Raw genomic sequence first — 9,785 nt, 5'->3', positions numbered from 1 at the left:
AGCACCACACTCTCCCAAGTGAGCCATGGGCCAGCCCATGAAGTTGGATTTCAGAGAGCCTAAGGGAGTAGACAAGCATCTGGCTGTAGAAATAACTTAGTGCAAGAAGGGATGCCGAGGGAATGGAAAGAGCTGAGGAAGGCTGTGTTTTTCTGTTTCCAGTGTGGAGCCAGAATGGAGGTCACAGTGAAAGGTAGGTGTGTAATTCATGGTCAGTCTGTGTTGAGTGAAGAACCTGTGGGAGACATGGCTGGATGCGTAGGAGGGAATAGCAGTGTCAGACAACCCAGGAGGTCTGGCCTGGACATGAAGCCTGGGGCAGCACTGGAAACCTCGCTCCACAGGCAAGGAAGGAGGAAACTGGAAAAGAAAAGAGCAGGAGCAACCCCCTCCCCAGCTCTGCAGCCAGGACTCCTGCCAGACCAGCCCTCTCCCGGGCCCAGCATGAGGAATGGAAGGGGAATTTTATGTCCAAGTATAATCATTATGACTAAATCTGTTGTCCTTCTACTGCATGTCAGCATGATGTTAAGCTCTATAAGTGCAACTCATTTAATCCTCCCCACTTTTTTATGAGGCTGGGTGTGCTATTCTCCGAGATGTCTACGGATGAGAAAACTGGGGCCTAAAGCGATTAAAGAGGCCCATTCAGAGTCCTACAGCAGCAGATGGTAGAGCCCGGACTTTGAAAGCAGGCTACAGAGTGGGTGTTCTCAACCCTCACCCTTGGATACCTCCCGACAAGGAAAGAGAGGGTCAGAGGGCAGAGATGGACACAGCAGTGGGAGATTACCCAGGATGGCCATGAGTGTCAGGACAAGATAGTGTCACCTAGGATAGTGAGCAGCCTTCTCGGGTGTGCTGTACATTAGTGTGGGTGTGTGAGTGTGTGGGTGTGTTTTCAGGGATGAGAGGGCAGGGAAGGGATAGGAAGGGTGAGGAGGGGGAGACTGGGAATGTTGGTTGCTCTGTCAAGGGCTCAGCCATGAAGAGAAGAGGTGTGTGGGTGGGGGTGAGATACGGGATTAAATGGATATGGGATCTGTCTTGACCAGAAAGAAAACTTCTCCCCTCAGAAGTTGAGAGGAGCTACTGGGGAGTAGTTTGTGTATCAGAATGTTGGAGGAGTCCAGGGTCATCCCTTGGAGTGAATTAAGAGGCAGGTTTGTCTGCAGAGAGAGGACAGTGGGAGGGGCCAGACTGAGGAGTGAGACTGTGGGCTTGCCATTGTAGTGGGGTGGAGATGGAGTGAATGCTGGCAAAGTCCCATACCGGGACTCAGAAGCCAGCAGGGTTGGGCAGAGAGAGCAGGCAATGGTGTAGAGCAGATTGCACAGAGCAGCCAGGTCAGAGAGGCCAAGAGGTGGGCCTAGGGCCAAGGGTGCTAAGAAAGAGAACAGGGGCAGTGGACTGGGCTGGAGTCTGTGAGAGGGGGAGGCTGAGAGCTGGGATTGCAGTGTGCTTAGGGCCGGGACTGCAGAGCTCCCAGCTTCCTATTTTCCAGTCACGAGGCCTTAGTTAAGTTTTACTCAAGCTCTTTCTGCCTCAGTTTCCTCATCCACAAATCAGGGAGAACACTGATAATCTCCCTTGTGGGGTTACAAGATCAAATGCATGAATTCAGGCAAAGAATAGGGTACGGTGCCTGGCCTCTAGGAAGTCTAGCCTGAGTGGTCATTGGATTCTGAGGTACAGGAAGCTAGGGGCATTTGCCAAGGGAGGAGGCTGGGATCATAGGCCCCAGTGCGTTTTAATTCATATGTGTTTGATGCAGAGCATCCTTTCACATTTATCGGCCATGCTTTTGATTTTACTGTGAACACCCTGTTTGTGTCTGTCACTTGCTCCTCTTCTTTCTCATATGTCTTTATTTTCAAAGAAGCTAGAATATAATTTTGTCAAGTTCGAAAAATATTCCTAGTGGTATGTTTCTTAAATTTACAGATTAAATTTAAATGGAGGGCCGGCCCATGGCTCACTTGGGAGAGCGTGGTGCTGACAACACCAAGTCAAGGGTTAAGATCCCCTTACCAGTCATCTTTTAAAAAATAAAAATAAATTTAGACGGAATTAACTTTTTTTTTTTTTTGTCCTTTTTGAGACCGGCCGCACCGCGCTCAGTCAGTGAGACTCTGTGAGCGCACCGGTCATCCCTATATAGGATCCGAACCTGCGGCGGGAGCGCTGCTGCGCTCCCAGTGCCGCACTCTCCCAAGTGCGCCACGGGCTCGGCCCCGGAATTAACTATTTTTTAAAAGTAACGTGTGGTGTTCAAATCCTAGAGCAAAGGGAAAGGGCCTCTCACATACTGTTGATAGGAGGCATAATGGTGTAAATGGCAGCAACCTTTTGCAAGGAGCTTTGGCAACATTAACTGAGATTTTAAACTGCAGTCTTCCTTTGACCTCACAGTTCTACCTCTTAGCATTTCTCTTTGAGAGATACACAGATGTGCAAAATATATGTGCAAAGAGGTTTGTTATACATTGTTCATGATATCCAGAAAACAGGGAAAACCTAGATGTCCATCTAAATAAATTATGGTACATGTGTAGACTAAATTACTAGATAGCCACAGAAAAACATACAGTCAATGTGTATGTATGGGTTTATAATGGAGTGGAGGAAATATAAGTGAAAAAAGCTGATGAAATAAGTGTGTTCATTCCATTTGTGTGTCTGCATGTGTAAAGATGAAGCACACATTTTATATTATAAAATATAAAAGAAACACATGCTTTTAGACACAAGTAACATTTCTGGAAAGGTATGCAATAATTTACAGAATGCCTTTTTTGAAATGAGACAGAATAATATGCCTTTTTATTATGCACCTTTGTTTTTTATATCACAAATTTGTGATTTTTTAAAAAATTATATCCTTTATGGTTGTGATAGTGTTTGACAAAGAAACAAAAACTTTTAAATCTTTTTTTTTTTAATCTGAACTGTTATTGTTAACAGGTTGTAATTGTTTAAGTTTTAGGGAAGGATTTTTAAAGAACAGGCTTTCTGTAAGAAAAGTAAAACTTAAAGTTTTTGGTAGGCAGTATAATGGCTTCCAAACATATCCAGATTCTAATCCTTGAAAACTTGTCAGTATGCTAGGTTGCATGCCAAAAGGATCTTTGCAGATATGATTAAGTTAAAGGATCTTGAGATGCAGAGATGATCCTGCATCATCTTGGTGAGCCCAGTATCTTCAAGGGTCCTGATAAAAAGGAGACAGGAGAGTCAAGAGTCAGAGAAGTTGATGTGACCACAGAAAGAGAGGTCAGAATAATGAGACTGCTGGCCATTGGACACAAGCCCTGGAGTCTGGGCGGCCTCTAGAAGCTGGAAAAGGCAAGGAAGCAGATTCTCCACTAGAACTTCTAGAAGGATTGTAATCTTGCCAACATCTTGATTTCAGCCTGGTGAGGCAAGTGTTGGACTTCTAATACCCAGAACTGTAAGAGAATAAATTTGTGTTGTTTTAAGCTACAAAATTTATGGTTATTTGTTACAGCAGCAGTAGGAAGCTAATATAGAGAAGGACAAAATGTAGGTGCTAATGAGGATTAAATTTCTTTGTCTCCAAGCAAGAAAGATGGGCAAGGCATAGTTATTGTTTCTTTGTGGTATATTAATAGAGAAAGGCAGTTATAAATATGTGTTTAAAATATGAAGATTACTAGTAGTGGAATGGTAATATATGGTATACCTTCCCAATCACCAAAGGAAAAAGCACATTTAAAGATATTTGATTCCTGTGGTAAAGCGAAGAAAGGAAAAACAAAAGTAATGGAAAATATAATATGTAATGGTAGAAATAAGATCAGTTCTTACAATAAATGTGATGGATTGAACTCTGTTTTTAAAGGCACTTTGAGATTGAATTAAAAATGAAAAGTTAGGGGCTGGCCCGGTGGCGCACTGCTACAGTGCGCCGCTTGGGAAGTGCGGCGGCGCTCCTGNGCCTCTCACATACTGTTGATAGGAGGCATAATGGTGTAAATGGCAGCAACCTTTTGCAAGGAGCTTTGGCAACATTAACTGAGATTTTATTTATTTATTTATTTATTTTTTTAAAGATGACCGGTAAGGGGATCTCAACCCTTGACTTGGTGTTGTCAGCACCACGCTCAGCCAGTGAGCAAACCGGCCATCCCTATATGGGATCCGAACCCGTGGCCTTGGTGTTATCAGCACCGCACTCTACCGAGTGAGCCACGGGCCGGCCCTTAACTGAGATTTTAAACTGCAGTCTTCCTTTGACCTCACAGTTCTACCTCTTAGCATTTCTCTTTGAGAGATACACAGATGTGCAAAATATATGTGCAAAGAGGTTTGTTATACATTGTTCATGATATCCAGAAAACAGGGAAAACCTAGATGTCCATCTAAATAAATTATGGTACATGTGTAGACTAAATTACTAGATAGCCACAGAAAAACATACAGTCAATGTGTATGTATGGGTTTATAATGGAGTGGAGGAAATATAAGTGAAAAAAGCTGATGAAATAAGTGTGTTCATTCCATTTGTGTGTCTGCATGTGTAAAGATGAAGCACACATTTTATATTATAAAATATAAAAGAAACACATGCTTTTAGACACAAGTAACATTTCTGGAAAGGTATGCAATAATTTACAGAATGCCTTTTTTGAAATGAGACAGAATAATATGCCTTTTTATTATGCACCTTTGTTTTTTATATCACAAATTTGTGATTTTTTAAAAAATTATATCCTTTATGGTTGTGATAGTGTTTGACAAAGAAACAAAAACTTTTAAATCTTTTTTTTTTTAATCTGAACTGTTATTGTTAACAGGTTGTAATTGTTTAAGTTTTAGGGAAGGATTTTTAAAGAACAGGCTTTCTGTAAGAAAAGTAAAACTTAAAGTTTTTGGTAGGCAGTATAATGGCTTCCAAACATATCCAGATTCTAATCCTTGAAAACTTGTCAGTATGCTAGGTTGCATGCCAAAAGGATCTTTGCAGATATGATTAAGTTAAAGGATCTTGAGATGCAGAGATGATCCTGCATCATCTTGGTGAGCCCAGTATCTTCAAGGGTCCTGATAAAAAGGAGACAGGAGAGTCAAGAGTCAGAGAAGTTGATGTGACCACAGAAAGAGAGGTCAGAATAATGAGACTGCTGGCCATTGGACACAAGCCCTGGAGTCTGGGCGGCCTCTAGAAGCTGGAAAAGGCAAGGAAGCAGATTCTCCACTAGAACTTCTAGAAAGATTGTAATCTTGCCAACATTTTGATTTCAGCCTGGTGAGGCAAGTGTTGGACTTCTAATACCCAGAACTGTAAGAGAATAAATTTGTGTTGTTTTAAGCTACAAAATTTATGGTTATTTGTTACAGCAGCAGTAGGAAGCTAATATAGAGAAGGACAAAATGTAGGTGCTAATGAGGATTAAATTTCTTTGTCTCCAAGCAAGAAAGATGGGCAAGGCATAGTTATTGTTTCTTTGTGGTATATTAATAGAGAAAGGCAGTTATAAATATGTGTTTAAAATATGAAGATTACTAGTAGTGGAATGGTAATATATGGTATACCTTCCCAATCACCAAAGGAAAAAGCACATTTAAAGATATTTGATTCCTGTGGTAAAGCGAAGAAAGGAAAAACAAAAGTAATGGAAAATATAATATGTAATGGTAGAAATAAGATCAGTTCTTACAATAAATGTGATGGATTGAACTCTGTTTTTAAAGGCACTTTGAGATTGAATTAAAAACGAAAAGTTAAAGCTATGTCCTCTTTACCAGAGTCAGATGATTTAGGTTGTGAAAAAAAGGCTGGTGGGAAAGGCATAGATATATTGGTGAAAGCAAATGAGGAAATGGGTGACAAGATAATATCAGATAAAGAGGAATGTTGTTGCAACAGCATTAAGAGAAAGACATTTTCAGTGATAAAAGTTGGGATACAGGAAGAAGATACAGTAATCTTGAATATTGATGTACCAGACACTATAACAAAGATACAAAGCAAAAACTTAGTCATTTAAAGGAAGTGTGAAAAAAAGCACATGGGAAACTTCAACACAAATGTTAGAATTGGACTGATCAAGAAGACAAAATAGAGTATAATAAATTATTTTAAATATAATGTGAAACTAGATTATTTATGTAGTTATTTATCTATACACTTCTGTCTGTACCTTAATTTCCTCTGCCCAAGGAAAATTGAAAAGACTGATTCAGGCTTTCTTTTGTATATACAAGTTTCCTCCTTTATAAGATTTGTGAATCATGGAGTTCCCTTGGTCCTGGGTCCTTTTTTCTGTCTGTAATTTCGTTGTCCCTTTTTAGTTTAAGCACTGCTAAGTCTCATTGGTTTAAATATCTGTATTAGTTCATTTTTGTGTTGCTATAACAGAATACCTAAATTTATAAAGAAAAGAAAGGTTTATAATTTATAAAGAAAAGAGGTTTATTTGCCTCCCTTTTCTGGGGAGGTGTGTCTGGTGCCTTCTCCCTGTTTCCACTCATGGCAGAAGGCAGCAGGGCAGCTGCTGGGGACAAGAAGATCACACAGTGAGCAAGGAGGAGAAGGGAGGAGGGAGAAGGGAGGTGCCAGGCTCCTTTTAACAACCAGTTCTCATAAAAACTAATCCATTCCTGTGAGAATTCAGTCACCCCCCACACACCCCATATTAATCTATTCGTAAGGGATCCACCCCCATGACCCAAACACCTCCCAACACTGCCACAGTGGTGATCAGATTCCAATATGAGCTTTGGGGGGGACAAACATATCCAAACAGTATCAATATCTTTATGTTTGTGCCCGAGTTTCTTCTCTGGCAAATCTAACTGCCTGCTTAACATCTCCACTTGGAAATTGTGTCCAACCTTAACATGTCTTGATTCCCCTCCCCGTTCTTGTCCATTCCAGTAAAAGGTATAAACTTTGCAAAGTTCTTCAATCCAGAACAAGAAATATCATTGTTGATTCCTCACTCCCACATTTATTGCATAAGTGATTCTGCTTCCAAGGTACAGAATGAATCTACCCACTTCCATTCATCCACCCTGCTGTCCCTTGAGTCCAGGACCCTGTTGGTAACCACTTCTGTTCTCCCCAGTTCCACATTTACTCCCCACAGTCCATTATCCATCCTGTCCTACATCTGCATAAAGCCCAGAATGCCTTTCCTGTGCCTTAGATGGAGTCTAAACTTGTAGGCACCCTCTTCCAGCCCTGGCTCTTACCTTCTTCTCCACTCTCACGTCATGTAATAGGCTGGGGTATCCCCAGTTTGGGCCTCTGTATGTGCACTGGGGTGCCTCCTGCTCCCTTAGCCTAACCATCATCTCACCCTGTGGGCCTTGCACAGTGGTCTTTCCCTGACCCAGTGCTGATCACACTTCATTATTCTTGCCAGTTTGCTCACCTGGCCTTCCTGCTACCTGGGAAAAGGCCCCACCGTGCCCTTGCTGGGTCTAGCTCACACTTCCATCCCTGGCCTGGCACCTGGCACCTGGGGAGAGACCAGAGTTAATCATTGTTGGTAACGACACTGCTTCTTTTCCTCTCCTGTCATATCATGATGGCTTGAGAAACAGTACTCCCCATTGCTTGTATAAATGGGTGCAGCATGTTGGGGGCTGCCTGGCAGTTTGTCAGAAACCCTAATGATAGCCTTTTGACCTAGCAATTCTACTTCTGAATATTTAGCCTGAACACATATACAGTCAGCCCTGTGTATCCATGGGTTCCGCATTCATGGATTCAGCCAACCACTGTTCGAAAATATTTGGGGGGAAAGGGGATGGTTGTGTCTGTATTGAACAGACTTTTTTTCCTTGTCCCTATTACCTAAACAATACAATGTAACAACTATTTACATAGCATTTACATTGTATTAGGTATTATAAGTAATCTAAAGATGATTTTTTAAATATGCAGGAGGATGTGCATAGGTTATATGCAAATACTACACCATTTTATATAGGGACTTGAGCATCCATAGATTTTGGTCTCCACCAGGTGTCCCAGAATCAATCCCCCATGGGTACCAAGTGCCAACTATATTTAGAAATTAAGGTATGTGTGAAAGCAAAGGTGGCCATTATAGGGCTAGTGTAAGAGTGAAATTTGGAAAAGTCCTAATTATGCAGAAATGCTAAGTTCTTAGAAATCGGAGACTATAATATATAAATGGTTAGCAAATTATGGTCCTTTTATTAAATGCAGCCATTAATTGCAGTGATATTTGTTTATTGGCATTGGAAGAAAATTTGTTGTGCTGTTTCAAAAGAGTGTTTATGTTATGATCACAATTTTACAGAAGTACATTATAAATGATCAGTGGAAGGGGGGCGGGGAAAAAAATTAAATAATCAGTGGACAGGTTTGTGTTGATAAAGGAAGATTTCTCAAAGAATATACACACAAAATGGTAACAGTGGCTGTCTCTGAGATGTTGGATTACTGATTATTTTTACTTCTAGCTATTTGCATCTTTCACTTTCTGCGCTCCAAAACAGAAAATAAATTTCTGTTGTTTTGAGCTAACAGTTCTGTGGTGATTTGTCACAGAAGCCACAGGACATTAATACACCAGGCAAGCAGCTCACTGGTCTCTGGCAACATTTGTCAACAGGTTTTTCAGCAAGTAGGTTGGGGGGCACATGGTGGCTCTGGTCTTATATTGAGGACTTGTTTCTTGCGCAGCACAGCCTGGAGAGTGGCTTGCCCTCTCACGCTGCAGGAGCCAGACCCTAGCCCCCGCCACTTCCTGAATGGCCCCCGCAGGCCACAGCTGGAGGACCCCACACCCACCATCGCCTTGCCTATCGTCCTGCTATTTATCCTCGCTATGTTTCTTATATATTTTCTTTTTGTATCTTAAATATCATTGGAGCAGGGATAACCCAGTGTGTGAATTTAATACCAGAAGCCCAGAGCTTTATTTGTATGGCCTATAATTGGCATGGAAGCAGAGACCTGTGGAGTTAGCAAGGTGACAAGCAGATGGAAAATCACATACGAATGTCTGGAGGGGGAGCATGGTGAGATCAGATAACTGACAGATGTTCCACTTAATGAAGACCTCACATGAGGTCTGCAGTGAGTGTCTGAACCAGCATTTCATGGGTGATTTTAATCCACAAATGGATTTCTGGAGCTTGTGGAGGAATTGAGACCACTACAAAGGGTGACAGGCTTTATTTTTTAATGGTCCCTGTGATTTTTTAATGGTTCCAGGGAGAAAGGAGGAAAGACAGGAGTCAGGACCCAGTCGGATCTGCTGTGGTAACCCAAGCAAGAAAAAATACCAGCCCAGGCACAGGGGATCCATCACGAGGAGAGGCTCATCATGTTTGAGAGGTGAGACTCCAGGTCTTTGTGATTGTATGTGACAGGAAAGCATGTGGGAGGGGTCAAGAAAGACTTCCAGTGTCTTTGCTTGGCCCCTTGTATTCTCAGTACACATGTGAGGATCAGATATTAAACATTGCCAGGTTGAGAAGTACATATATGAGTGGTCTACAGTATACCGGGTAGAGACGACATGTGGGTTTCTGGCTCAGGAGCCTTCATGTTTGTCATCACGTCTCCTTCTCTGTCTCTGACCCTTCTATCTCCCTCTTTATAAGGCTCATTATGATGACATCAACCCTAACCCTATAATCTCCCCATCTCAAAATCCTCAACTACACTTCCAGTGTCCCTTTTGCCGTGTGAGGTAACATGATCACAGGTTCCAGGGATTAGGATGTGGACATCTTTGGGCGCCATTATTCAGCCAACCACAGTTATGGTAAAAAAAAAA

The 9,785-nt window shown here is 41.8% G+C and overlaps 1 protein-coding gene across 1 annotated transcript in view; it reads left to right on the top strand.

The window, feature by feature from the left end:
• LOC103590078 (zinc finger protein 544-like) overlaps window positions 1–9,785 on the top strand; it is a 22,064-nt gene that overhangs the window by 1,416 nt on the left and 10,863 nt on the right. Inside the window, exon 2 of the mRNA XM_008572205.1 lies at window positions 9,218–9,340. The gene's annotated coding sequence lies outside the window, so the exon portion shown is untranslated. The remainder of the gene's footprint in view (window positions 1–9,217; window positions 9,341–9,785) is intronic.

This window comes from Galeopterus variegatus, unplaced genomic scaffold (genome assembly GCF_000696425.1).
Source record: "Galeopterus variegatus unplaced genomic scaffold, G_variegatus-3.0.2 Scaffold764, whole genome shotgun sequence".
In the NCBI taxonomy this organism is placed as follows: Eukaryota; Metazoa; Chordata; class Mammalia; order Dermoptera; family Cynocephalidae; genus Galeopterus; species Galeopterus variegatus.
Note: the sequence above shows the minus strand (reverse complement) of the source record. Positions and strands in the feature narration are given on the sequence as shown.